The sequence below is a fragment of the Suricata suricatta genome, chromosome 10, assembly GCF_006229205.1.
Source record: "Suricata suricatta isolate VVHF042 chromosome 10, meerkat_22Aug2017_6uvM2_HiC, whole genome shotgun sequence".
Lineage (NCBI taxonomy): Eukaryota > Metazoa > Chordata > Mammalia > Carnivora > Herpestidae > Suricata > Suricata suricatta.
In genome coordinates, this window is record NC_043709.1 from 67,865,050 (window position 1) to 67,881,112 (window position 16,063).

Consider the following 16,063-nt stretch of genomic DNA (forward strand, 5'->3'; position numbering starts at 1 on the left):
GCTCCACTTCTCCGACGTCAGCCAGGGTGTGGTCTGTCAGTCCTATGAATTAGTAGGAAGGGGATCTGGCAGCTGGTGGACCTCACGTGCTCTTTGAACAAGGAACCCTGCAAAGTTTCATTTGCTCTGGGCACTGAAAATTGGATAGCTGGTCCTCTTTCCGAGGTCTTTATTTCCAGCCCAGATCTCTCTTCTGTGTTGCAAATGCTACATATGCTAGCATGTTGGACATCTCCACTTGTCTATTTCTTAGACATTTCAAATTTAGTGGGTCCAACACTAAATTTATAATTTCTGCCCCAATCCTCTTTCCCAAAATTCAGGAATGGCACAAACTAGTTACATAAACCAATAATTTGAGAATCATTTTGACTTCTTCCTCTCTCTGTTATCCCTCATGTCTAATCAGTTGCTTACTCTTATTACATATACCTCCTGGTATCACATCCTGAATCCATTGTTCCTTTGGTGCATAATTGCATAGCATGACATTTTAGCAGAAGCATGATGGAAGTAAGAGATTAAGACATAAAACTATCTAAGGGAATGAAGTTTTAGGCAGGAGGGAAAGCAAATGCAAAATTCCCAAGGAGAACCAGCAAAGAGGTTCTAGTGGCTGTGGTATAATTCATTACCACCAAATTTAGTAGCTCACAGCAACAATAAACAGACATCATCTCACACAGTTTCCGTGGATCAGGAACTTGGGCAGCAAGGTAGTCAAGGGGTTCTGGCCCATGTTCTAATTTGTAGTTATGATGTCGGTCAAAGCTTTAGTCACCTAAAAGCTTGACTAAGGTTTGAAATCTGCTCCCAAAATAGTTCACTCTCAAGTGGTGCTGCTTGTTAGCAGGCCCTCAGTTCCTTCCTACACAAGTGTGTCTGTAGACCACGTGAACATCCTCATGACACAATCCTGTCTTCCCTGACACAATGACTAATGCAAGAGAGTGGGCGAGATAGGAGCCACAACATCTTTTATGACCTCATGTTGGAAGTCGCCCATTGTCATTTCTGTACTAGTTACATGGGTCAGTCGGCTCTACTTCCTGTGGGAAGGGTTTATAGAAAAGCATGAACACCGGACGCGGGGATCATTGGGAGCCATCTTGGAGGCTGGTTGCTCCACTATCACTGTTGTGTGTATCATTCTTCATTCTTAGTTACTGAGAACTAACTATGCTGACCACTTTCCTAGGTGTTGGGAATTCAATAGCAAAAACAAAAAGGAAAAACAGACAATATCTCTGCTGTCATGACTTTCTATTCTAGTGGACAGAGACAAATAAATAAGTACATGTTAGGAATGATGGGTACTAGTGAGAAAAATGCAGCAGAGCAAGAGTCAGAGAGAATGATGGAAAAAGGACTTTATAATGAATGGTTAGGGGAAGACTCTGATGGGGTGACATTTTAGCAGAGATCTGACAGAAGTAAGGAAACAACATGTAAGTCCCTGAGGAAACATTTTTTAAAATTTTTACTTATTTATTTTGAGAGAGTATGCACCATGCAAGGTAGGAGCAGAGAGAGAGAGAGAAACCCAACCAGGCTCTGCACTGTCAGCACAGGGCTGGATGCAGGGCTCTAACCCACAAGCCTGTTGAGATTATGACCTAAGCCAAAACCAAGAGTAAGGCTACTCAACTGACTGAGCCACTCAAGCACCTCAGAAACAGGGTTATAAGAAGATGGAAATGCAAGTGCAAAAGCCTCCAGGACAAGCATGCTTAACGTCTTCAAGAAAAGCAGAGGTCATTGTGACTGTAGCATAATGATGAAGGAGGTGAGTGATAGGAGGTCATGGAGGGCAGAGGAAGGGGAGCGCTGCAAATCACTTTTGACCATCAGAAGGATGTGGGCTTTGATTCTGAATAATGAGGAAAGCCTTTGTAAAGTTTTTGACTGCACCCATGGCATAATTTAACTTCTATTTTTAAATGATCTTTCTGACAGCTTTATGGAAAATAGACTAGACTGTAGAAGAGTACATGTGAAAAGTATAGAGGCCAGTTAAGAAACTAGTTCTTTAGGGGCACCCAAGTGGCTCAGTTGGTTAAGCTTCAGACTTCAGCTCAGGTCATGATCTCGCGGTTCATTGGTTGGAGCCCTGCATGGGGCTCTGTACTAACCCCTCAGAGCCTGGAGTCTGATTCAGATCCTGTGTATCTCTCTCTCTACCCCTCCCTCACGTGCTCTCTCTCTCTCTCTCTCTCTCTCTCTCTCAAAATTAAATAAACATTTAAAAAATTTTTTTAAAAAAAGAAACTAGTTCTTTAATTCAACTAAAGGATAATGGCCTTGAACCAAAATGGTTCAAGTGGTAAGTGTGGATTAGAGGTATATTTTGAAATAAATCTGAAGAGTGTCTGAGGTACTGGATATGAGTCTGAGGGGGAAAAAGGGAGTCAAGGATGACTCCAAGATTTTGACATGAGAAACTGGGAAAATGGAGTTGCTGTTTGTGAGATGTGTAAGACTACAGGAGAGTAAGGGGGTGTGGGAGTTTGGTTTTGGACCCGTAAGTTTGAAATGTGACTAGACATCCACATGAAGATGTCCAGTCATGGTCTGGAGCTTGGAGGTGAGATCTGCACTAGAGAGAAACTTCAACTGCAGGGAAGGTTAATCTATGTAAAGAAATAGGATCCAAGAGTTGAGTGTTAGGACTTTGCCCTCCAACACTTGCATTGGGAAAATGTGGAAAAACCAGTAAAGCAGACTGAGAAGGAAGGCATGTCTGTGGGAAATGAGGAACAGGAAAGGGTTAAATTTAATTAATTTTTTTTCAAAACCAGAGGAAATTATCTTCTATGTCAAATGACTCTGATAAGGTTATTTTGTAAAGACTCCAAATTCTCCTATAGCTAGAAGAGCATTCTTTGAGTATGAAGAAAATTTGCCATTGAATTTAGCAGTGGGAGGTAATAGGTAACATAAGCAGTTTAAGAGGAGTGATAGGGGACAAAAGTCTGGAATGGGTTCTCTAGTGTATTTTTTTCCAACATCACAAAGCAATTCTCTAACTCTCAATGGACACTGATTAGATTTCCTACAACAAACTCAATTATGACACTGGAGAAAGCATCAGATCCACAGGTTAAGAGCTCAGTCCCACAAAAATGTCACATACACACACACCCCACTTCAGACCCCAATCACAAGTTTTGGTTGTCCCCTGTGCTTCTGACCAATTGGCTGTAGATTGGAGGTTCTCACAACCCCCAATTCAGGTTTGATTAGTTTGCTAGAGCAGTTCACCGAACTCAGAGAAACATTTACTTACATTTATCAGTTTATTATTAAGGAGTTTATAAAGGGTATAGATGAACAGCCAGATGAAGAGGTTCATAAGCAAAATCCAGAAAGTTCCTGAGCACAGGAGCGTCTGTCCCCAAGGAACTGGAGTGTGCTACCCTCCCAGAATGTGCATGTGTTCACCAACCTGTAATTTCATCAAGTCTTGTTAGAGAGTTTATATAGAGTTTAACCTGCAGCACCTTCCAACCCCTTTCTCAGGGACTAGTGGGTGGTACTGAAAGTTTCAACCCTCTAATCACTTGCTCTTTTGGACGACCAGCCCCATCCTGAGGCTATCTAGGGGCACCACCCCAAGTCACTTCATTAGCATAAGCCCCAAAGGGCTCCAAATGAAGGACAAAAGACACTCTTATCACTTAGAAAATCCCAAGAGTGTAAGGAGGTTTGTACAAGGAACTAAGGACAAAGACCAAATATCTTTCTTGCTATACCACAGGTTCACAGGAGATTGAAGGAAAAAGAAATGGTAAAAATGACTATAGACAACTCTTTAGAGAATCCTTGAAATTCTTTGAAACTCATTATCTCTAGATTTCTATGTTCATTTCCCTTTGGATTCTAACAGGCAGCTAAAGTGTAATGTCCAAAATCAATCTCCTGATCTTCTTCTCAAACCCCGTTCTACCAATAATCTTCATCTCAGATGATCAAAATTCCATTCTTCTGACAGTACCCAAAGCCTGGAGTCATCTTTGATTTCTGCCTTATACATTCCATAGTCATTCCATCAACAGATCCTTTTATGTCTACTGAAAGATATATGTAGAATTGGACCAGTCACACCACCTCCCCTACTAACATCTCATTTATAACATCATCCTCTCTTACTTGGATTGTTGTTCTAAATTCCTTACTCCCGCCTCTGTCCCCGTACAGCCCATAGCTCATCTGATGCTATTAAACCATAAAACATATTGTATCCTCTTCTCAAACCACCAACAGCTGCCATTTGAGCTGTAGGAAAATCTAAGGTATTTTGAAAGTCACCCTATTTAAGTAGCAAAATCTCCAGAGCTACCGCAGATGAGAGTGTAAGATGATTACTATACACAGGTGCTTGGGCAACGGGAGTAAAATGAGGCCTGATAGTTAGCTCAGCTCAGGCACTGCCTGCCAAGCCAGCGCTTTGGTGCAAGGTCTATACAAGCTTTGACACAGGTTGTCAGGAACCCTGGATACCTCTACACATGTACTCCTTTTCTTTCTATTTTGCTTTATTTTCTCCTTATTGCCTAGCTCCCTCTTACATACTACATCATTTGTTAAGTTACTCCTTGTATTATCTGTCTACATCAACTAAAGGATAAGCTCCATGAAAGCAGCACTTTTGTCTCTTGTTTATTACCATATCCCCAGCACATGGTAGGTACTCAATAAATATTTACTAAATTGAATTGAGTTTTTCTGTAAAGGGTAGTAGACAAATGCAGTAGAAGATAGAAGGGTATGTAGGATGAACAGAAAGTATGTGGAAGAAAGGAGGGAAAACTGCTGTTGAGATGCCCTTGGGAGGTAAAAGGGATGAGCTCCTGTAAACTGGAGATAATGGCTGTAAAAAGCAGTATAAAATTGTATCATCAAAACCGTAGGGAAAATATAGTATTTGGATATAGATGCAGGCATATTGGCAGGTGTATTGGTTGGAGCTGTGGAAGCTGTCTTTTTTTTCCCCAAAATATTTATTTTGAAGCTTTTAAACATAGAGAAAAGTTGAAAGAATAAAGTAACAGACACCTATACATCCATCCAAGCTTCAAAAATTGTAAACATGTTGCTACATTTGATTTATCTATTTGTCTCTCTGTATATATTTATTTCATTGAACCATGTTATATCATTCCTACATAAATAACATATTCATATAAAAGAGATTTAACAATATTTCCCTCATATCAACCCATTCCATATTCAAGTCTCAGAGAATTTAATAATCGGGTTTTTCATACAAGTACCCAATCACATTTCACACACTATGATTAGTCATATTCCCTGACTTTTATTCCCAGTGACTTTGACTTTGTCAAGAGAACAGAGCAGCTGTGGGTGATTTCTTCTGCCTAGTACTGTTTTTCAAAGTCTAGTATTTCCTGTTAACTGGAAGCATTTAGTTAAACATTTTTGGCCAGAATCTGTCACGGAACATGCTGTGTCCTTCATGCGGCATTACAGTAGGAGGTGTCCATTGACACATTGTCCTACCATGATTGGTGTTAAGTTTGATCATTAAGCTACCTGGGGAACACCAGATATTTTCATTGGGTCGGGGTTCAAACCTGGGCAGTATGACTCCAGTGTCTGTGCTGCTAAACATTTGCTATTGTTGAGATAATTTCCAGGCCCCAAATGAAGCCACTCCTGCCTGGGCTGTCATGTCAGCAAACCAAACTTTTGTGCTCCTATAAGTACTCTGCTTGACCAGAAATACAGGACAGTTGACCCTTGAGCAGCAAAGGTGTTGGGGTGCCGATCCCCTCTCCTTGCACTGTTGAAAATTCATTTGTAACTTTCAACTCTTCAATAACTTAACTGTTAATAGCCTACTGTTGAAGCCTTACCAATAACATAATTGATAATACATATTTTGTACATTATATGTATTACATACAATGGCCTTATAATAAAGTAAGCTAGGAAATATTTTAAAAATTATAAGAAAGAGGGGCTCCTGGGTGGCTCAGTTGGTTAAACATCCGACTTCGGCTCAGGTCAGATCTCACGTTCGTGGGCTCGAGCCCCGCATCAGGGTCTGTGCTGACACCTAGCTCAGAGCCTGGAGCCTGCTTCCGGTTCTGTGTCTCCTTCTCTCTCTGCCCCTCCCCCTCTCATGCTCTGTCTCTCTCTGTATCAAAAATAAATAAAACATTAAAAACAAAAATTTAAAAATTATAAGAAACAGAAAGTGTATTTTACAGTACTATACTGTATTTGTTTTTAAAATTTACATATGAATGGACACACATAACTTAAACCCGTGTTGTTCAAGGGTCAACTGTATATATACTGAGCTGATCCCCAAACACCAAGCAAACTTTGGGTTCTATTTTATTTCCTCTTTCCTTCATCTTTCTGAATAAGGTTTGATATGCAACCCAAGTCATCCATAATCTGTTACTGCACTGACACTTCTGATGCTCTGCAAAACTTGCTCTTGCCCCAAATCCCTTGGCAAGTGTGTTTGTAAGGCATTGCACTCCCCCAGTCTGTGCATTGTTTTCCCTTGAATCAAACTCTACTAAATTGTTAGTTGTGTCATTTGACACCATATTCCTCCTTAGGTAAGAGCACAGATCTCAAGAACAAAGAACACATGCACAAGCAGCAAGACTAGGATTCAAATGTACAACTCCAAAAGCTGATTGCTCCACCCACTCCAAGAAAATGCCTCATCAATATGGAATCTCAAAAAAGTTCCCTTGGTATTACATAATGATAGGTTTTTTATGTTTTTTTTTTTTTTTTGAGAGAAACAAAGCATAAGTAGAGGAGGGGCAGAGAGAGAGACAGACAGACAGAATTAGAAGCAGGCTCCAGGCTCTGAACTGTCAGCACATAGCCCGACGTGGGGCTCAAATTCGTGAACTGCGAGATCATGACCTGAGCTGAAGTCAGATGCTTAACCAACTGAGGCATCCAGGTACCCTGGTATTACATAATGATAAAGAAGTCAATCCAACAATAGGATAAAAATTATAAATATCTATGCACTCAACATGGAAGTACTTAAACACATAAAGCAAATATTAACAGGCATAAAGGGAAAAATTGATAGTAATACAATAATAGTAGGGGACTTTGATACCACACCTACATTAATGGATAGATAATCCAGGCAGAAAATCAGTAAGAAAACAGTGGCTTTCAAGAACACATTAGATAGACCCGATGAACTTAACAGATATATAAAGAACATTCCATTTAAAAACAAACAAAATACAGATTCTTCTCAAAGGCACATTGAACATCCTCTAGGATAAATTACATGTTAGGTCACAAAACAAGTCTCAGTATATTTAAGGAGATTAAAATCATATCACATGTCTTTTCTGACCACAATGGTATGAAACTAGAAATCAGTCATAAGAAAATAAAACAGAAAAATGACACAAAAACATGGAGGCAAAATAACATGCTACTGAATAGTCTATGGGTCAAGAAAGAAATAAAAAAGTACATAATGACAAATGAAAATGAAATACAATGGTCAAAATCTTTAGGATGAAGCAAAAGCAGTTTTAGGAGGGAAATTTATAGTGATACAGGCCTACCTGAAGAAACAAGAAAAACCTCAAATAAATAGTCTAACTAAAGTCAATTTAGTTCCTAAAGGAACAAGAAAAAAAAAAGAATAGAAAAAGCACAAGGTTAGTTGAAGGAAATAAATAATTAAGATCAGAGCAGAAATAAATGAAACAGATATTTAAAAAACAAACAAACAAGAAAAGATCAACAAAACTAAGAGCTGATTCTTTGAAAACAAAATCAACAAAGTTGATAAACCTTTATCTGGACTCATCAAAAAAGAGAGGACACCACAGAAATAAAAGAATTAGAAAAGAATACTATGAAAAATTATATGTTAACAAACTGGACATCCTAGAAGAATACAATCCAAATTGGACATCCTAGAAACACACAATTCCAAAAGTAAATCAGGAAGAAGTAGAAAAATCTGAAGAGAGTAATTACTAGTAACAAAATTGAATTGGTAATCAAACAAAAAATCTTAAAACCAAAATTTCAAGGCCAGAATGGATTTAGAATTGCATTCTATCATTTAAAGAAGATCCAAAATCTATTCTAGAAAATAAAAGAGAAAGGAAAGCTTCCAAGTTCATTCTATGAGGCCAGCATTACCCTCATAACAAAACCAGACAAAACACTACAAAGAATACTACAAGCCAGTATCCCTTATGAACATAGATGCAAAAATCCTCAACAAAATATTAGCAAATTGAATTCAACAGTACATTAAAATAATCATTCACCATGATCAAGTGGTATTTATTCCACAGGTGCAAGGATGGCTCAATAGCTGGAAATCAACATGATACACAGCATCAACAAAATGAAGGATAAAAATGATATGATCATCTCAATAGATGCAAATAAAGCATTTGACAAAATTCAATATCCTTTCATGACAAAAACTCTCAACAAATTTAGAGGGAACATACTTCAACATAATAAAAGCCATACATGAAAAACCTATAACTAAGATCAGACTCAGCAGTGAAAAACTGAGTGCTCTTCCTCTAAGAGCAGGAACAACACAAGGATGTCCACTCTTGCCACTTTTATTCAAGATAGTACTGGAAGTCCTAGCCACAGCAATCAGACAATGAAAAGAAATAAAAGGTATCCAAATTGGTAAGGGAGAAGCAAAACTGTCACTGTTGGCAGATGACATGATACTATACATAGAAAATCCTAAAGACTGCACCAAAAAACTATTAGAAGTAATAAATAAATTCAGTAGAGTTGCAGGATACAATATTAATATACAGAAATCCATTGCATTTCTACACATTAATAACAAAGTAGCAGAAAATCAAGAAAACAATTCCATTTACAGTTGTGCCAAAAATAAGAAAATACCTAGGAATAAACCTAACCAAAGAGGTGAAAGATTTCTACTCTAAAAAGTGATAAAACATTGATGAAAAAATCTGAAGACAACACAGACAAATAGAAAGATATTCTATGCTGATGGACTGGAAGGACTCAGATTGTTAAATGTCCATACCGCCCAAAGCAATCTATAGATCTAAAGAAATTCCTATCAAAATAACCCAATTTTTCACAGAGCTATAAGAAATAATGCTAAAATTTGTATGGAATTTGGAAAGACCCCGAATAGCCAAAGCGATCTTGAAAAAGAGCAAAGCTGGAGGTATCACAATCCCAGATTTCAAGATACTACAAAGTTATCATAATCAGAATTGTGTGGTACTGGCACAAAAATAGATACATAGACCAATAGAACAGAACAGAAAACGCGGAAATAAACCCATTTATGTATTGCCAATTGATCTATGACAAAGGAGGCAAGAACATGCACTGGGGAAAAGACAGTATCTTCAATAAATGTGGCAAGGAAAACCTGACAGGTATATGAAAAAGAATGAAAGTGAATCGCTTTCTTATACCATATATAAAAGTAAACTTAAAGTAGATTAAAGACCTAAATGTGAGATCTAAAACCACAAAACTCCTAGAAGAAAGCCTAGGCAGTAATTTCTTTGACATCAGCCTTCACAACATTTTTCTAGGTATGTTTCCTCAGGCAGAGGAAATAAAAGTAAAAACAAACTATTGGGACTACATTAAAATAACAGGGTTTTATGCAGTGAAGGGAACTATCAACAAAATGAAAGGCAACCTGCTGAATGAAAGGAGATATTTGCAAACGATATATACCAAAACGGGTTAGGATCCAAAATATATAAAGAATTTATACAACTGAATACCAAGAAAACAGTCTGATTAAAATGTGCAGAGTACCTAAATAGACATTTTTTCAAAGACATACACATTGCAAAGAAACACATTAAAAAATATTCAACATTACTAATCATCAGGGAAATGCAAATTAAAGCCATGAGATATCACCCTATACCTGTAAGAATGGCTAGAATAAAAAAGATGAAGTAACAAACACTGGAGAGGATATAGAGAAATAGCAAGCCTCAAACACTGTTGATGGGAATATAAATTAGTATGGCCACTGTGGAAAATACTATGGAGGTTCCTCAAAAATTAAAAATAGAACTACCATATGATCCAGAAATTCTGCTATTGGGTATTAACCAAAGAAAATGAAAACATTAATTTGAAAAGATACATGAAGGACGGAATCTTGCCATTTGTGACAACATGGATGGAACTAGGGGACATTATGCTAAGTGAAATATGTCAGACAGAGAAAGACAAAACCATATGATTTTACTTTTATGTGGAATCTAAAAAACAAAACAAACGAAAAACCAGAAACAAAGCCATAAATACAGAGAACAAACTGATGGTTGCCAGAGGGGAGGGTGGGGGGAAGACAAAATGGGTAAAGTGAGGTGGGAGGTATAGGCTTCCAATTATAGAATGGATAAATCATGGGAATAAAAGGCACAGCATAGAGACTATAGTCAATGGTATTATAAGAGAGTTGTATGGTGACAGATGGCAGCCACACTTCTGAGCACAGCATGGACACATAGACATGTTGCATCACTATGTTGTATACCTGAAACTAATATAACATTATGTGTCTACTGTACTTTAATAAAAATTTAAAAATAAACTGTAAGAACAAAAAGGATAAGAAAAGTGAGAAGAAAAGAGACTTTCCTACTTGGTTTGTTGGTTGATTGCATGGTTGGTTGGTTATGAATTTAAGTGGAAGCCCCAGTTTTGTGCATAGCTTCCCTGTAATTGCTACACATGCCCAGTTCAAATACTATGAAATCTAAGTCATTGCTTAGATTGAAAGTGGGGGGAAGAAGCAGCATGGATTTCTATAACAATCTCAAAGTTATTTAGAATTTAATTGCATTTAAAACTTTTCTATTGTTTATTTCTGACAGAGAGAGAGAGAGAGAGAGAGAGAGAGAGAGAGCAAGCAAGTTCATGAGCTGGGGACAGGGAGAGAGAGAAAGAGAGAGGGAGAGATAGAGAGAGACAGGGAGACAGAATCTGAAATGGGCTCTGTGCTGACAGTGGAGAGCCTGATGTGGGGCTGAACTCACAAAGCAGGAGATCATGACCTGAGCTGAAGTTGGACGCTTAGCCAACAGAGCCACCCAAGTGCCCCTCATTTTAAAAATATCTAATACCCTGCAAGGCGAGATGAGCCGTGAAGAACAAATAACACAAGGCCCTCACACTTGACAATGAGGTTAGAAATGACTTTCTGTTACACCTAGAGAGAAGTTTAGGGAAGTAAACAAATCACATCAAGGCATGATTGCCCATGTCTGTTGATTTGCCACATAGTCCTTCATTTTCACTATCATTTAATTCACAAATAATTTGTGAGTAAATCTGAAATAAAATCTCCTTTTCTAGAACATTGCTAGATATTTTTATCAACAAAAGGAACATGTTTATGACCATAGTCAGTTCACAGAATTATCTTAGCCCTTTTGGCACCATCTGTTTCATTTACTGAGATTGTATGGCCCATCCACAAATCTGAAAATATTTACTATTTGACCTTTTACAGGAAAAGTTTATCAACACCTGGGTTATACTGTCACTTCTCTGGGTGCAAAAATTTTTTTTTTTTAAGAAGCTGCACACCCAGCACAGAACCCAGTGTAGGGCTTGAATTCATGACCCTGAGATCAAGACCTGAGCTGAGATCAAGAATCATGTGCTTAGCCAACTGAGCCATCCCAGCGCCCCTGGATGTAACCTTTGAAAGGTACATTATACATCTGAGATGGAGCTGCTTCAGCAGGTAAACAATCTGCACAAATGGGTATTTATGAAGAACTACTTACTTCTGTGTTGATTTTCATTCATTTATTTTCAGCAATTATACAGCTATTTCCCCTATAGCTGATCATGGAGGAAATCACAAATGACTTCATAAAATTAGCAGCCAACCTAAAGTGAATCCTCCATAGTGATGTTTTTGACAAGTGTTAAATGTACTTTTGGTTGAGTCAGGACTGGGAACTAAGTGGTGCCCAGGAATGGAGCTCTGAGTCCAGCCCAACATTACATTTTCCTCCCATATTGGCCTCTAAGACCTCTCAGTATACATGGGAGCAAAGGGACCAAATATGTGGGTCTCTGCTCTTTCTTCCAAGCCTCTGTGGTGTTGGGTCCTGCCTGGTCCATTTCCATCCAGTCTGGGCAGGATGCACATCACCTTTTCTCTGCTCATTTAGTTTCCTGGCCTAGATTCTGGATGGTGATGCCGATCTTCATCATTCCACATGCCAAACTGAGCCGGTCCTCCTCTGGCTGCGTTCCATTCCACATCTTCCAAAATTCGTTCAAGAATTCCATCAGCTTCTCCCTAATGATGGTCTCACATGGCAACTTCTGCTGCAGTTCTGGGCTGCAGCAGAGCCCTGAGCTCTGTGACTGAAAACTCTGAGACTTCACGTGGGACATGTTTACCTCCCTGCCTTGGGGTTTTATTAGGGGAGTAACTCTGCAGATATCTCTGAATCGTCTTCATCAGCACCTCTGCTTGGATAGGAAAAGGTGTGAGACGACATGGCCAGGTGGGGAAGCAGTGGCAGGGACAGAAGACCTTGGGTGGGCACAGTGCTCCCAGCTGAGAGTGAAACAAATTGTAGACTGAAAGCTATATTTTTGTTGTTGTTTTCATTGTGGTAAAAAAAAAAAAAACCAAACATAACATAAAATTTACCATCTTAATAATTTCTAAGTGCACAGTTCATCAGCATACATACATTCACACTGTGCAACAGATTTCTAAAACTGTTTCACCTTGTAAAACTGAAACTCTATATTCATTGAACAACTTCCATTTTCCCCTTCCCCCAGCCCCTGGCAACTAGCATTCATTCTACATTCTGTTTCTATGAGTTTGACCTACTTTGGATGTCTCATATACATGGGATCACACAGTACTGTGTGACCCTTTATATGTGTCTTTTTGTGAGTGAGTTATTTCACTTAATATAATGTTATTAAGATCTAGAAACTGTCTTAACAATTTTGATTTTCTCAGTAAAATAAAAAACAAAGGTAACTGGCAAGGAATGAAAATGAAGAGGGAGTTTCAAGCAGAGAGAAGGATTGGAAGTTATCAGAGATAGCTGGGAAAGAAATAGATTAGAGAAGGAGCATAGGATCACACCAAAGACCCACATGAGGTCATGGATTTAAAGTGAGACCTATTAACACATTCATATATATTTTTACAGGCACATTCAACTACCATGTATCAAACTGGTGGACAGTTGCATAAAACGAGGGTTGGGTTTTGCAAGGTAAGTTCAACAGAGGGAAAGAAGAGAGTGGGTTGATGATATGGCTTTTAATGACTATAGGATCCAAGAGATAAAACAATGAGGACATGACTGAACAAGAGTGGTAAGATCAGAAAGTTGAATGCTTGGGTGTGTGGAAGTATCAGAGTTGCTGGAGCTATTTCTCACCCGGAGTACTCCTGAAGCCTTCTTACTGGTTTTCTTATTCTTCTCCGGTCATTCTCCCTTTTATGGTCAGAAATGATCCTCCTGAAGTGAAAACTGCTGGAATCAGTCCTTTCAAATCCCCCCTGGACCTCCCATTGGGCTGTAGATAGTGGCAGAACTTTCATGATGTCAGGCCTCATTCTCTACCTCGTCAGCATCTTCAGTACCGCTAGCACCTCCAGTTATTTGAAGGTTTTATTTGCTACCATAATTCCAAGGCTTTGCACATGCTCTTCTCCCTATTTGGACCCTGTCTCTCCATCTGGAACTGGCTTTCACTTATCCATCAGGTCTCCACTTAAATTTTACTTCTGCCTGAAGACCTCTTTGACTTTCCCCCAGTCTATACTGAATGCTTCTCATACAGACTTGCAGAGCATCCTGTATTTTCTCACACCAGCATTTAATACACTTCACCGTTAATGCTTACTTGTTTAGTTATATTTTAATTCTGTATATGTTCTGTTGACCCTCATGAATCATTATATTCATGAATAGCTATATATGAAGCATGAAAATCAAAGTTTTTTCCCTAATATTTAAATCCTAAATAGAAGGTGATTCTTAAAAGTGATTCTAATTCCTTTTTGAAAGTCTTCTCTGGGCTTCCCAGGTCATCTCACTCATCTATTCTCTCCATACTCAATAGCCACTCCTGTCCTACCAGCCCTCTCGCCCTCTGTTCTACTTCCCTCCTTTCCTGAGGTTGTTTCATCCAGTGTCATGACTTAAAAATATCCATCTAAATCTATATCTCTAACCTGGGGATCTCTTAGGTGCTCTGAATTTTTATGCCAACCTGTCTATTCTGTATTCCTGCTTGGTGAAACAGACTTAAGAATACTACCAAGACACCATTACCCAAGTTGTCTCCACTCAGTGCATGTCATCTATGGGAGACTGTATTTTACAGATAGCTGCACCAAAATACTTATCCCATTTCCTGTGCTCTTCCTCTCAGTGTGACTGATACTGTGCCATTGAAAGGTGGGTCTGTGATCTCTGTCCTTGGATCTTGGCAGGGTTTGTGACTTCCCTGATCAGTGGAGCACAGAGGAGGTGATGCTATGCAACTTCTGACACTGGATCATAGAAAAGGTAGAGCTTCCTCTGCCTGGCTCTTTATCTCTCTCAAGATGCTCACTTTTTGAAGCCAAACACCATGCTGTGAAAAAGCTCAGACCACATGGAGAGGTCATGTGTACATACTCCAGCTGATAGCCACAGGTAAGGCCCGGGCTGGTATCCATCATTAACCAGTAGACAGGTAAGTTGAACAGACCTTTAGAAGGTTTCAGTTTCCAGCCTTTGAGTTTTCCAGCTGCGGTTCCATATATGGAACAGAAACAAACCATCTCTGCTGTGATCTGTCTGAATTCTTGACTCACAGAAACCATAAGAGATGATAAATGATTCCATGTGGGGGTAATTTGTTACACAGCAAGTGATAATTAATACAGTATAACAGCTAGTCTCTTGCTCAGGTCAAAAATTTATTTTCCTCTTTCTTCATTCCGCTTTTTTCCCCTTGCATCTATGTCCACTCTATTCCACAAGTCTGGTTCACCCTATCTCCAAAGTACATCAAGTATTTGACCCCTTCTTCTTTCCTCCCATGATACACCCTGATCCAAGTAACCATTATCTATGGCTAAGGCAATCAGAAAACTTCTAATTGATCTTCCTGACTTTGCTCTTTCTTCTCTACAGCCCATTCACCCTTTGGTGGCTAACAAGATCCTTTGAAAATTTCTATCTGAATATATTCCTCCCCTGCTTAAAACTCTCCACAACTGAAACTATTTGAACACTTCCAAGATGTTTGATGCTATTAAGGAACAATTGTGAAAATTTAAAGTATGATAATAGTATTGTAATTTCTTTTGATATGCATATAGAAATCTTTAGAGATGAAATGATATAATTTCTGGGATTGTTTCAAAATAATACAGAAAGAAGGTGAGTAGGTAGGGGTATTGGCCAAACAAAGCTGGGCAGGAGCTGAGAATTGTCTGTGCTAAGGACAAATGCAAGGTAGGGGTCTATTTTTTGTATGTTTTTATAATGTATTTTTTTTAAATGGGGAAAATCCCTCTCTTTCTGTTCCTCTTTTGTTCCCTTCTTTTCACTTATTTTTTCCTTAATAAAGTTATTAGTTTTCTTCTTTTTCCTTCCTCTGAGGTAGCTATGGATGGCAGAGCCTGAAGAGCTGGGACCAAGGAAACAGAACTGAGGAAGAGGCTGAGGGCATGTAGGGGAGACAGAGTTCCAAGGCTGAGAAAAGCGATGGGTTTAAAAAGTTGGTTATGTAAAGGAGGGATGAGCAAGTAAGTAACTAAAGTACAAATATGGACGGGGGAAGGCTAGAATGACTGCTGCGGTTTTGACTGGAATTGGAGACATTAGAGAAGTCATGGTATAGATAGATGATAGATAGAGATAGAGATGCAGATACGTTATATGTTTTGGGTTTATGTATATGCATACGCATATGTTGTGTTTGTGCATATGTTTCCTACCTCAGTCCAATGAAAGGGTCTAGAAGCAATAACATCCTAGAAGCTATGACC